General features: G+C 39.6%; 3 non-coding genes across 3 annotated transcripts; all 3 read right to left on the bottom strand.

Moving 5' to 3' along the window:
• Nucleotides 1-902: 902 nt before the first annotated feature.
• trnas-gcu (transfer RNA serine (anticodon GCU)) lies at nt 903-984 on the bottom strand. The gene has a single exon. It is a non-coding gene; the product is annotated as a tRNA-Ser (tRNA).
• A 7589-nt stretch (nt 985-8573) lies between these two features.
• Nucleotides 8574-8645, bottom strand: trnaw-cca (transfer RNA tryptophan (anticodon CCA)). Its single transcript has one exon. It is a non-coding gene; the product is annotated as a tRNA-Trp (tRNA).
• A 2462-nt stretch (nt 8646-11107) lies between these two features.
• trnal-uaa (transfer RNA leucine (anticodon UAA)) lies at nt 11108-11190 on the bottom strand. The gene has a single exon. It is a non-coding gene; the product is annotated as a tRNA-Leu (tRNA).
• Between the last annotated feature and the right edge of the window lie 3496 nt (nt 11191-14686).

The raw sequence follows: 14686 nt of genomic DNA, 5'->3' as shown, positions 1-14686 counted from the left end.
TTTGAAGGGATATCAATGCAGGCAGAAATTGACTCTTTTTCTAGTGGAATCAGGATCATACAAAACCTTTCTTTTGAAATGAGAAGAGGATCATGGTGACACTCAAAACATCCCTGCCTTTGTTTCTTTCGAGGACTAATGGATTATTGAGGTGCAAACATCGGTTCAAATCAAAACTCCGCTACTGCAGTTGCTTCTTGGAGAGTTTCTTCAAATCTTTCAACTGAACGTCGATATCTTGGGATATTAACGATGATATACAGAGTGGTTTTCTTTTGATCGAAAATTTTATTAAAATATGAGCCTCTTTTACCTTTGTCTTGGATGTTTCGCAAGGTATAATACTTTCCCTTGCATCCTCAGATAAACATTCTAAATACCACAAAGTTACAATATATGGAATAGCATTTACTTTTACATATATTTTAAAATTTACTCTTATTTAAAGCTACATTTAGTGCTAGGTAAAGATAACGTTGCTAATACTGATGTAGTAGAAATGTAAGATGAATTGATAGCTTTATTTGAGGTAAAAAAAAAGTCCTAAAACGCCTCCTGTAACAGGTAAGGACTCATATCTAGATTCAACTCCAAACGTTGCTATTGCATATTATTTAAACACGACCTGTTTCAGCTTCTGGTGAGTGCAGTTTTTCCTAATTGAAATTAACAAGAACATTTTTCAAGATGTACCATGTCCCAAAACCGTTCATCAGGACTACTATTAATATCAGGTGAAAGCAGTACAAAACATAAGTGTAACCTAAATATTAAGAGACTATTGTCTGTCAGCTACTGTTGTAAGCCATGTTCAGCCAACGCTAGAAATATTACTGCTCTACTACAGTAGCAAAAGTGCACAAACCCGACTTAGAAATGGATCACAAGTCAGAAGCTCAAGACGACGAGGATGGGATTCGAACCCACGCGTGCAGAGCACAATGGATTAGCAGTCCATCGCCTTAACCACTCGGCCACCTCGTCGAGAAAGTCAGCCCCTTCGGACATGAGTTGGCGCGCTCAAGATCATCTTTCTTCATTCTTGAGGGTCATTTTCCTCTTCCACCTGCCATTTCACTATTTTGCTGTGATGTCAATCCACCAGGCGTGTCCTGTGCTTCAGTGGCGAGTATAGAGGACACCCTGTTGTACACGGAAAGCACATCGATCTCCTTGGATATGAAAAGTGCCAGATAAAAGCCATTTCTCATCCTGTCTCTTAGTATCGGGGCTGCTAGTGCATGAAAAGGAGGCAACTTGCTCGGCGAGCAGGCTCAGCGCACACCGAACGCAGATGTCTCAGAGCGGTATGTCCACGTGGCTGTAAGCATAGTGCTCTGCCGGCGCCGTGGTTTAGCTGGTTAAAGCACCTGTTTAATAAAGAGGAAATTCTGTGTTCAAATTCTAGCGAAGCCTTTCTTCCTGTCTTGTTTTACAGAACAGATCATTTGGGACACTCACAGAGGGCTTGATTTGGTTTAATGCATGTATTCATTTCCTTTGTGGAACTTTTTTAAATCATATATCTTACGAAAGATGAAATGTGAGCGAATTTTGTGTTCACCAAAAGTATGTAAATGCCAAAAAGCGGCGGGTAAGCGTTTCTGTGGTGCATTTGGTTGGCGTGTTCGGATCTTAACCCAACGTTGGGTGTTTTGAGCCCACCCAGGGACGCACTTCCTCCCATAGTAAACATCATCACCACAGATATTTAATTTGTCCGCAAAACCTTAACTATTTTGATATTTGCAGTAGTAAACAATTGAGGGTTGGTCAGAGGTAAAGACTGCGATAGAGTCAACATTACCGGGAATTTCCAATAATTACCGACAAGGGCAACTTCCAAGCAGATAGTATTCACCCATGGAAATTTATGTTCCAATGTGTGGCGGGAGAATTCACTTATACTCCTGTTGCATCCTCAGCTAAAATAATTAAAAATACAGTGCAAAATTATCTGAGAACTTGACAAGCAAAAACGACAGATCGCCGGAGTTATATTTTAATATTTTCGTATATTTACCTTAATTTGAATTCTAAATGTTAACCTAGTGCTGTTCAATATAATGTAATTTTGTTGTACTTTTAAAATATTTTAGCTGAGGATGCGAGGGAGGATATTACACCTTGCCAAACATCTAAAATAACTGTAAAAGAGGCTGGCATTTTAATAAAACAGGCGATCAAAAGAAAGCTACAAATAGTATGGTATTATGCTCAATATCCCTCGATATTAAAAGTCAGATGAGGAATTTGAAGAAACTATCAAAGAAGCAACATAGCAGAGGATGTTGATTTTGAACCAATGTTTGCACGTCAATAATCCAGCAGTCTTCGCTTGCCAGACTTCCTCAAGATATTCAGTGTTCTATACAGAAAATCGAAAATAAAGCGCAAATGTGGCAAGAGGGGTGGTCCGAAGCAAAGACTGCGGTAGTGGAGGAAAAAACTCCGCACGATGACTCGTGTCTAATATTCGGCCCCTGAAAGGCATCATATTCGTTGAATTGCTTGTCAGCGTGTGATTTCGCAATGCCTGTGTACGGGCTTATAATTCCGGAATATCAATGGTCAGACGCTTACGATGAGTGATTGTGTTTTGTATTATTTAGATAATTGAAAATAAAACATTTTCAAATTTACAGCTCGAATGAAATAAAAAAGTTCATTTATCTCTTTTTTTTAACAACATTGCCATAACTATTCAGATACATCAGAATAGTAACTGAACGTGACAGGACTTTATTGGATTTTAGGAAATTTATTTTTGCGCATCTTCGCCTACGATCAGGAATACCTTCCTGTTTTCAGCGTGTTTATTGTTTCTGCCTGTGATCTCGGAAAGAAAGACCCAGTAAATGTTCACCGCGTTTGCTGTGGTTTGAGAGGAGTGTATGAAGGTAATAAAGCAGGGAGGACGCGTGCATTCCGCATGGGGAGCGCAGAGTAATGAGCCGCACCTGCAGCTCGCTGAGTCTTTTCTCATATAACCGCTCAGCCTGGACACACAGCGCCTCCAGCCTGTGTTGGAGATTTGCAGTTCAGAAAACAGCTGTGTCGAGCAGAAACTGATCTTCCTGCTTTAGTTAAGGTTATTGGACGGTTACTGTGGGGGTATAGCGCTTGTATCTCTCTTCTCTGGCTAAACACTATCTACTGTAAAGTATAGAAATAGACAGAAGCTGAAATACAGCTACAAATACTTCAGTAAGGCCAGGCACATAGGAAAGTTTAATACACATGTTCTATGAATCACTTTGCCTAGATTTTCGAACTCTGTTCGAGCTCTGATATACTGTAATCGTCTCGGCTCCTGCCGCTGTCACTGGGAGAGTGACTGCATTCCGTAGGGCTACAGGTTGATTTCACAATGCCACATTTAGTGAAATACAGGAGAAACCGCAAGGAAAACAATGTTTTAATAAATCTTCTTCTGTTTTTTTTTATTGCGGTCTTTCACATTTGAATGCATACCTTGCAGTAAATCTTTCCAGATTACAGGCAGCACAAAGTTCTTAAGGCAGAATTCGAAGCCTATTTGACTTTCTGCTGATCACATTGAAGAGTTCACGAAGCATTTCCCTGCCTATCATGTGCCCGCAAACTGGTTTCTCCATTTTTCCGTGTTAGCGAGCACAACAGTCGGGAAACATGTAAGATAGTAGCTGTAAGGAGTGGGATATGAACCCACCCGTCTATTCAGAGGACCGGGACACCCAAGCAAGGAAAGACAAGAGTTCTTGAGTTTGGCGCCTTAGACCACTCGGCCATCCTGACGAGCTAGATAAAACGGTCTGTTAAAAGCACCAGTAAAGTAAATGCTTTGCAGGAGACGCGCCAAGTTCCCTGTTGGAGCCTAAACGGTTCGCGGAAATCAAATTTTCGGATCGATTCAGAGTGTGCTTTACAGCCTTTGTGTAATATTTTGATCTGCTAGGGTGCAGTTGTCTTCACAATCTGGATTATCTCATAAAGAGCGACGTCAGTGTAAAACAGCTATCATTTTTAAGAACAGACGTTGTTTTGCATAATTCTAATTGGTTTATTTTCCTAATTGCAATGTATTGTGAAGCATAAAAGCCAGCTGCATAAATCTCTAATTCGCGTCTTTGATGAAGGCGTTTCAAATAGCAGCCAGTGCAGGATTTTTGCTTTTGGAGCATGTATTACATTGTAAATAGTCTTAAATAAGCTTAAATTCGGACACTGTTATTTAGACAGCGCCAACCAGTCTGACCTCCTACAACTTTCGGTGCCGGCTGACTAGGTCTTACAGCAGCTGCAGCCAGAGTAGCCGTAATGGCAACACAGTGCTTGGAGTTCGGCTATTCTTCTGCAGAACCAGCGGTATCGGAATATATTGATCCGCATAAGAAGCGCGTTCGGTTTCTGATCGTTTTTATTGAGCGCTGCTCTAAACTTTACATTTGCTCGTACTAGTTTTCCCTATGAACAAAAGACATTTCCCTAATTACATGATTTCACTTTTTTCTTATCAACAAGTAGAAAGAAATAAAATATAATTCCATATAAAAGCCCCAGGCAGGATGGTTGGTGGTCTAAGGCGTTGCATTCAGGTTGCAGTTTCTCCTTGAGGCGTTTGTTGAAATTCCACTTCTGACAAAGAAGTTAGAGTAGAAACGATAAAATCCCTAGGTAGAAAACATCTCTCATTTCACGTGTTTAATGTTAATTGTCTCAGTGGTTGCCTCGGTGATTGATGGATCTTCTCTCTTGCAGGGTGACGGCAAACGTCTTCAGAGAGGGAGTCTCACACGCACGGCTTTTCTTCATCAAGAGCGGAGACAACAGAAACAGGCTTCAAACTGAAATGAATTACTTCTTGAGCGTTTATGACCGTCTATAAAAAGCTGAGAGCAGGTGAAAACGTCTTTTGAAATGAGGAAATGTCTGCTGACAGTAAACAGAGCTCACGCTGAGCTCCGGACAAGTGCTCCTCGTTAGTACAGTGCTGAGTACACCCGCTTGTTGCGCGGGAGACCGGGGTACGTTTCTGTGACAGGGCGCTGGTTTAATTTTTTAACAACCTGACTTCACTTAAAAAGTGTGTACTGTGTTCTAAGTTTCGGACTAGTTAGTGTGGTAGAATATGGAGATCATCCCCAGCTCTGAGCTCAAATGCAACAACATGTCATGCTGAACAAAGTCAGAGCCCAGCTGAACTCAGTGTAGTGCTCAGGACTCGGGAGCATTGTTGAGTTCTAATTAGTACGAACTGCAGGGGTTCTGAATCAGAACATTTCAATTTATCTGATCAGTAAATTAAAATGCAGGACACTGTAAAATAGGATTATTACTGTGTCTCTGTCTCGTTTGTCCCTCACAGTTTAAAAGATACCAGAAAGGACACACAACTACTAATGTGATACTTATTGGAAATAGTCCCAAAACAAGCACGTCTGGCAGCTGGTAGACTCCTGTAATTTTGCAGTGACAGAACACTTAGAAGATTTGCAATCTATTTAAATATGAATTTACTAAATTTCAGTTCTCTTCACTCCCCGGCATAACTGAACTCTCACTATCGCATACTAAAGGCTTATATGCATTAGCTGTGATAAAGCTTCTAATAAACACATAATGAAACTTAGTTTTGTTCCTCATGATCCTCTTCTCGATCCAAATGAAATGTTTAATATGATCCCCCGAGAAAAAAAAATGAGTCCATTTCTGCCTGGAATGATTGATGCCTCATCAAACATTTTGTAATATCCCCGGAAGTTTATACAGTAGAATCCTGGTTCGTCGGTTAAATTCAAGGTAAAAAAGACTAAGGAAACGAGTGGGAAACGATGTCGATCTGTGATTTAAATCATCCGGAACATTGCACAACATTGGGCAGTATGTGACAGAGAGCAGCACCTGACATCCCTTCGATAGCTCAGCTGGTAGAGTGAAGGACAGTAGTGGGAACAGCTGGGAATCCTTAAATTGCTAGTTTGACTCCGGCTCGAAGGAAGGTACTTTAATCAAATAATTAAAATAGCGAATTTGTTTCATTCAGACATTGATCAAAAGCTCAATAAATGAAGCAGAGGCTCCTGTTCTGAATTCAGCTCACGTCTGATTGTCTTGTTTTGGCCAAGATCTGATCTTTCAATTAAGGGACTACTCTGTCTGCTTTGTAATTCAAAAATACATACAAATGTCAAGTTTTTTTTAGATATAAAGGTTTTCTCTGTTTTCAAAGGATAGCTACTTAATTGGCTTTATGATTTGGTATTGATTTTGTATCGTTGTATTATTAAGTTTGTGCTTTCTGTGTTTTTATCGTATTGTGAACTTATTTTTTAAACAAATGCTTACAAAGCCAGACAAGGCACACATCTGTTTATACCAGCGGTGAATTGTACATTTTTATTAAGTACAATCTACTGTGCACTTTTGGGAGTATAACAGGTTCGATATAAAGTGGCAAAAATATAAAAGGGAAAAATACCCCAGACTGCGTGTAAAGGCCTCGTTGTGACTGTTTTATTTTTAGATAAAGATGGCGTACTGTGCACAAAATGTTGCAGAAACACAATCTGATATTTTAATAACTATTATTTTAATAATTTGATAAGTATGAGGCCCCGGATCCAAATCTTCAGTCCTGATATTTTTAAAAATGATATCTTCCCTTCCTCTCGTGGAAGTCACACGATGTGAACAATTGTTTTTTTTTTCACGTTGCGAAAAAAGAGCCTCAGACGCACAGTCAACAGTAACCAAACCAGGATGGATTCAGCTGGGAGCCGGACTGAGCTCATTCTCACTCCCTGTGCTGAAAACAGAATTATCTCTTCCCCGAACATCGTCTACAGCTGCTAGATATTGCTCTGCGTCCTACTGCTCCAGCAATTCCTTTGACCAAAGACAGATCACTTGTGCGCTTTTAACCTTCTTGCAGCTACAGGCGAGACTGAAGCTGGAGATGTGAAGGCACCCGCTGGTGCATGTTCTCTAAATTTCACAATCGCGACAGACTTCTCTTTTTTTAAAAAAAGTAGATATAGCCCTGAAAAAAGCATTAGCTTTATCAGTTTTTACATTAATCAAACATGATATTTTTATTACATTTGTTTAAACATATATAGCGCTTTTCTGGACACTCCACTCAAAGCGCTTTAGAGGTAATGGGGACTCCCCTAGTGCGCCAGAACACTCACCACACATCAGCTATTAGTGGGGAGGAGAGCAGAGTGATGAAGCCAGTTCAGAGATGGGGATTATTAGGAGGCCATGACTGGTAAGGGTCAATGGGAAATTTGGCCAGGATGCCGGGGTTACACCCCTACTCTTTCGAGAGACGACCTGGGATTTTTAATGACCACAGAGTCAGGACCTCGGTTTTACGTCTCAGCCAAAGGACGGCACCTGTTTACAGTCCAGTGTCCCCGTCATAATACTGGGGCATTAGAACCCACACAGACCCGCCCAGCGACAGAAACCAGACGGTACCGTGTGTCGGGCTCGGCTGCGAGCAGGACAATGACGTTACGGGGACAAAGTAGAGAAAATCAAAACGGTTCTATAAAAGACCTGTGTCAGCTGTCAGTTCACAGTCTGGACTCTAAATCCACTGATCCAATTTCAAATATCTCTAACACCTGAGCTGCGGCTTCTTTCGAGTAGTTATTCAGGAGAACATTATGTTAATCATATAGATGAAACGTTTAATATATTCAGGTGGGTAGCTACGTCAGCATTCGAATCTGCAAAGGAACAAGTAATACTGTAGGTTTATTCCATGCTGAAAATAGAAGAGAGAAAACAAACCTGAAGAAGGTTTCACAGCTGAAACGTTATGTTTTCTCTCTTCTCTTTTCAGCATGGAATAAACCTATTCCCAGTGGGCGGTGATTCGTCGAATATACGTATATTCACAGCGAAAATACGGCTATACGTATATAAACGTCGTTGCGACGTATAATCAAAGTCGAATTGCAACCGTAAAATTGACGACATTAATAAACGCATATATAACGTCGAAAACACATCTAACACAGTGCCTGAGGCTTTTTACTGTATATATCGTGTGTGCCGCAACTAGGAGTATACGGCACTCTGCATAGTGTACGAAGTAAATTTATTTTATTATTTTATTAATAAATATAATAAATTAATTAATTACTGCGAAAATAATTTACTTCGTACACTGTGCAGAGTGCCGTATACTCCTAGTTTTAAAACTGACAAAAATGTAGAAAACACGTTTCTCACTTAGAATTTAAGATGGGGGTGGGGTATTACTAGTAGCGGCGCAGAACTCACCATGGTGTAATTCATTTACGTGACGGGCTAGTGGTTTAATGGATAACGCGTCTGATTTCGTTTTATAAGATTGTCGATTCGACTTCTACCGGGGTTTTGTGATTTAAATCAGGCTTTTTGGGCAGTGTACCTTTTCTCTTGTCGTGTTCAAGATGATTCGCTGCATAAGCTCCTGACTGGGTGTTCTGTACTGCTCTGTTATTTCATTCAGATTACTTAAGTGGTGTACAGATAAAACCCGACTGCGTGGTGTAATTTCCGGGTTCGGCACCAGCAGCACCTGCAAACATATCAGCTGACCTCGACGTGAGTTGAACACACAACTTTCTAATCTGGAGTCAGACACGCTACCGTTGCGCCACGAGGTCACTCGCCACAAGTGCTTTTAATTCCCCCAAAGAGAAAAATCAGCGTCCCTGGAAAAGATTTTTTTCATTCTCTCCTGTGAGGAGCGCCGCTCTTCCAACGAGGGTCTCTTCTTCCCAGACCACAGATTATTCTTCCCGCCAGGCTCTCTCACAGAGAGCACACACACCGTCTCCACTAATGTGTTTACTACATCTATAGATCTGACCCCCTACAGCCCCGATATACAGCCCGGATATTCGATATTCCCCGATAAAGAACAAAAAATATTCCTGGATAGGATATTTACCACCAGCCTCGTGAACATCTCATCTTGACCTCTTCCAGGAGGAGCACAATTAACACAGAATCCTCTCTCCATTTAGCAAATAACACAAAACACTGTTTACCTGTCAAGACAGAAAACCAGGCTGCTCCAGGTGAGGCTTAAGCTCACAACCTCGGCATGACTCCACTGATGATGTCATTTTACATGGCCTGAACCAGGAAAGAGTTTGGAAGTTATGGTGTTGTTTTAATACTTGCCTACTCTTTTAATTTTTCGGTCAAATCTTTTATTTGGGAGTACTTTCAATTGATGTTAATCCTTGTCCCGATGCACGATTCTGGGCCATGGTGCATCTTGAATAATGTTCTTATACAGTAGGCTTCAGTTTGGAAAAGTGCGCTCTTCAGAAGCTACCGAAACCGCTAATGGTTACATAACACTTAATGCAAAAGCAACGGTCGGGTTTGAAAAAGAATATTACTTGCTATGAATACAAACACTGCTACAGGAGGGGTGTTAGGGCTATTTTAGCTTAGATCATCCATTCATCTTACATTTCTTCTCCATCTATATCAACAGCGAAATCGCTACTGAGCGCTAAAGGCAGGTCCTGGCAATACAATCTTCTTTAGAAAACATTATTCAAACTATTTCTACTACCATACGTCAAGTAAAAGATACCGATTGCACGCAACTAATACAATCTCTTTTCCAGGGACGTTGTAGCTAGATGCAAATTACAATCGAAAATGTATGAGTTTTAAAATTTTCTTTTGGATCCACAATGATCAGCATGAACCATCAAAGAGCCTGTAGCTGCAAGAAGGTTAAAAGCGCACAAGTGATCTGTCTTTGGTCAAAGGAATTGCTGGAGCAGTAGGACGCAGAGCAATATCTAGCAGCTGTAGACGATGTTCGGGGAAGAGATAATTCTGTTTTCAGCACAGGGAGTGAGAATGAGCTCAGTCCGGCTCCCAGCAGAATCCATTCTGGTTTGGTTACTGTCAGACTGTGCGTCTGAGGCTCTTTGGATCGCAACGTGAAAAAAAAAGAACAAAAAACATTTGCTCACATCTTGTGATTTCCACGAGAGGAAGAGAAGATATCACAAAAAAAAATCAGCACTGAAGATTTGGATCCGGGACCTCATACTTGTCAAATGATTAAAATAATAATTATGAAAATATCAGGTTGTGTTTCTGCAACATATCGTGCACAGTACGCCATTTTTTCTAAAAATACAGTAGATTGTACTTAATAAAAATGTACAATTCATCGCTGGTATAAACAGATGTGTGCTGTGTTTGCCTTTGTAAGCATTTGTTTAAAAAAGAAGTTCACAATATGATAAAAACACAGAAAGCACAAACCTAATAATATAACGATACAAAATCAATACCAAATTATAAAGCCAATTAAGTACCTATCCTTTGAAAACAGTGACATTTGTATATACTTTTGAATTACAAATCAGACAGAGTAGTCCCTTAATTCAAAGATCAGATCTTGGCCAAAACAAGACAATTAGATGTTAGCTGAATTCGGAACAAGAGCCTCTGCTTCATCGTTTATTGAGCTTTTGATCAACGTCTGAGTGAAAAAGATTTGCTATTTTAACTCTTTGATTAAAGTTCACAAAAGCACCTTCCTTCGAGCTGGAGTGAAAACAGCGACTTGAGGATTCCTAACTGTTTTTAATACAGTCCGCCACGCTACCAACTGAGCTATCGAAGGGATCTAAAGTGCTCCTCTCTGGCACATATTGCCCAATGTAGTGAAATATTCCGGGTGATTAAATTCCAGTTCGACATCAAGTTTCCAACTCGTTTCCTTAGTCTTGTTTACCTTGAATTTAAGCCACAAACCAGGATTCTACTGTATAAACTTCCGGGGATGTTACAAAATGTTTGAGGGGGCATCAATCATTACAGGCGGAAATTCACTCCTTTTTTTTCTCGAGGCATCATATTAAACATTTCATTTGGATCGAGAAGAGGATCACCATGCGAGACAGAACAAACTGTTTGATTCTGTCTTTATTGGGAGCTGTATCACAGCTAATGGATGTAAAGCCTTCAGTATGCGATAGTGAGAGTTCAGTTATGTGAAGAGAACTGAACTGAAATTTAGTGAATTCATATTTAAATAGAGTGTAAATCATCAAAGTGTTCTGTCACTTCAAACTTAGTACGACACTACCAGGAGTGGGGATCGAACCCACGTGGACTTTCGTCTATTGGATCTTAAGTCCAACGCCTTAACCATTCGGCCATCCTGGTCTATAGCAATATGCTGCTCAGTTGTTTAACATTTGAATATGATTCATCTATTAAAAAAAAAAACAGCGCCCTGTCACAGAAACGTACCCCGGTCTCCCGCGCAACAAGCAGGGGTACTCAGCACTGTACTAACGAGGAGCGCTTGTCCGCAGCTCACCGTGAGCTCTGTTTACTGTCAGCAGACATTTCCTCATTTCAAAAGACGTTTTCGCCTGCTCTCAGTAATTAATGTCGGTTTGAAGTCTGTTCCTGTTGTCTCCACTCTTGACGAAGAGCAGCCTTACGTAGGAGACTCCCTCTCTCAAGAATTTTGCCATCACCCTGCAAGAGAGAAGAGCCATCAACCACCAAGACACTTAACATTAAACACATGAAATGTGAAATGTTTTTTACTTAAGGATGTTACCGTTTCCACTCTAACTTCTTTGTCAGAAGTGGGAAATGAACAAACATCTCTAGGGGAAGCTACAACCTGAACGCAACGCCTTGGACCACCAGCCATCCTGCCTGTGGCTCTTAAATGGAATGATATGTTTTATTTCTACTTGATGATAAGGGAAAAAAAAGTTAAATGTAATTAGGGAAATGTCTTTTTTTCATGGGGAAAACAAGTCTAAGCAAATGTAAAGTTTAGAGCAGCACTCAATAAAAACTATCTGAAACCGGTAGCGCTTCTTATGCGGATCAGTATATTCCGATACCAGTGGTTCCGCAGAAGAAATAAGAAAAGCTGAACTCCAAGCACTGTGTTGCCATTACTGCTACTCTGGCTGTAGCTGCTTTAAGATCTACTCAGCGGGCACAGAATGTTGTATGAGGTCAGACTGGTTTGCGATGTCTAAATAACAGCATGCGAATTTAAGCTTATTTAAGTAAGAGTATTTAGAATATAATACATGCTCCAAAAACGTTAATCCTTCACTGGCTGCTATTTGAAACGCCTTCATAAATGACACGTAATAGAGATTTATGCAGCTAGATTTTATGCTTCACCATACATTGCAGTCAGGAAAATAAATCAATTTTCTTTAACACCTCTGGATAAAGTTCTTGGATAAAGTGGAGCAGGTTTCAGACCTCTGCGTACAGCGCCCTTGATGTCATTTTATTTTTACAGCAGCAAGCATCCTGAAAGTTTTTTTTATATTTTTTTATTTGAACAACAAAAATACATATAATACAAAAAAGAGCACATATGATGTATCAACAACATCGTCAGGGGCACGTGCTATAATCCAATTACACTTTCTGAAAAATCTACTGTCCATGCAAATGTACATGCTGATCTACAGGGTTCTTTTCTGCACTGAGCTGCTCATTTGAAATCCAGAAGGCAACACAGACGCGCTCCTATACCAAGAGTCTTATCTGGACCACCTGGGTAAAAAAAACAGGAAACCTAAGCACTATTCTATACTGACAGCTTTTGAAAAGGAGCTCTGTAATATGCACAAATACAAAGACAAGGTATAAATACTCCATAGGTTTAAAATTCAGGAATATGAATGGTCAATTGTTTACAATTGGAGTTTTTATGTTTCGTATGATTTAGCGACTTTTTTTCAACATGTAAAAAAAAAAACAGCACACCTAAATGACAAAGCCTTAGAGCTACAGAGAAAAAACAAATTGCGTTTAAAGTAATTTTAAAGGCTCGAGAAAACATTGCACTATGAACGCAAATGTTTGTCTTCTTTGTCGCACTTACGTTTTGTTGCTTTAGCAAATTTCATGCAGTTTATTTCTGACACAAGACATAACAAGCTTGTGTATTTATGACAAAAAACCAGGGCAACAATTTTCATTGACCTTGAAACTAAAATTGTTAAAAAGTAAGTTAAATGCACATATAGTAAATATATTTTCTCATATAATGGTGTGTTTTTCTGTCTAAGAATCCTTCATGAATGGTTTAACAGACACTTTGCATGATTAAAACAAATATTTACGAATTTTAACGTTTTATACAATAAAGTTTTATTGTGAACATGAGCCCTGTTTATCGATATCACCAATACAGTTCTGGATTTTATTCTGCCTTCCTACGCACATATGAATTTTCTTTCACACAACAGCTCGCATGTGTGGTAGGGTATTAGCGCCAGGGATAAAAAGAATGATGTTGGCTTTTAAATGATAAACCATTTGCGTTTATACAAAATCACAATGCGTTGTCGCAGACATTGGGACATACTCTGTTTAAACACCTGTCGTTTTCTCTTATATTGGCTCCTGTGCTTCGGTCCATTCGGTCCATTCGGTCCAAAAAGTGGATTTTGCACCTGCGCCAGTGCTGTAGTGGTATCATACAGACGCCCATACAAATCCATCACACGCTGAAAGCTCCGGAAGGCAACATAAAATATTGCTCTGTCTGTTGGTGGATTAGGTATGCACGCTTTTTTCAATGTAAAATACAATGTAAAAAGATCAAATTTGATTCAAAATCGATTAATGTAAAAACCAAAAAAGCTCATGTTTTTTATCTAGTTTTATCTTTATCTATATCTATATCTAGTTTTTCAAAGGTCTTTTAAAAAGAAAGTTTATCGCGATTGTGAAAGTTAGAGAAGGTGTACCAGCACGTGCCTTCATATCTCGCCTGTAGCTGCGAGAAGGTTAAAAGCGCACAAGTAATCTGTCTTTCGTCAAAATAATTGCTGGAGCAGCAGGACGCAGAGTACCATCCAGCAGCTGTAGATGGTACTCTCAGTCCGGCTCCCAGCAGAATCCATTCTGGTTTGGTTACTGTCAGACTGGGCGTCTGAGGCTCTTCGGATCACAACGTGAAAAAAAAAAGAACAAAAAACAATTGCTCACATCGTGTGATTTCCACGAGAGGAAGGGAAGATATCACTTAAAAAAAACAGAACTGAATATTTGGATCCGGGGCCTCATACTTATCAAATTATTAAAATAATGATTATTAAAATATCAGATTGTGTTTCTGCAACATTTCGTGCACAGTACGCCGAATTTAACAATAAAACAACAGTCACAGTGAGGGCTTTACACGCAGACTGGGGTATTTTCCCTTTTTATATTTTTGCCACTTTATATCGAACCTGTTATACTCCCAAAAGTGCACAGTAGCTTGTAAATAAAAACGTACAATTCACCGCTGGTATAAACAGATGTGTGCCTTGTTTGCCTTTGTACGTTAAAAACACAAAAAACACAAACTTAATAATATAACGATACAAAATCAATACCAAATCATAAAGCCAATTAAGTACATATCCTTTCCTTTGAAAACAGAGAACACCTTTATATCTACAAAAAAAAAACGTGACATTTGTATATACTTTTGAATTACAAAGCAGACAGAGTACTCCCTTAATTCAAAGATCAGATTTTGGCCAAAACAAGACATTCAGACGGGAGTTTAATTCGGAACAAGAGCCTCTGCTTCGTGGTTTATTGACCTTTTGATCAACGTCTGAGTGAAAAAGATTTGCTATTTTAACTGTTTGATTAAAGTTCACAAGAAGCACCT

This window comes from Atractosteus spatula, assembly GCF_055471065.1.
Source record: "Atractosteus spatula isolate fAtrSpa1 chromosome 10 unlocalized genomic scaffold, fAtrSpa1.hap1 SUPER_10_unloc_11, whole genome shotgun sequence".
Taxonomy (NCBI): Eukaryota; Metazoa; Chordata; class Actinopteri; order Semionotiformes; family Lepisosteidae; genus Atractosteus; species Atractosteus spatula.
Note: the sequence above shows the minus strand (reverse complement) of the source record. Positions and strands in the feature narration are given on the sequence as shown.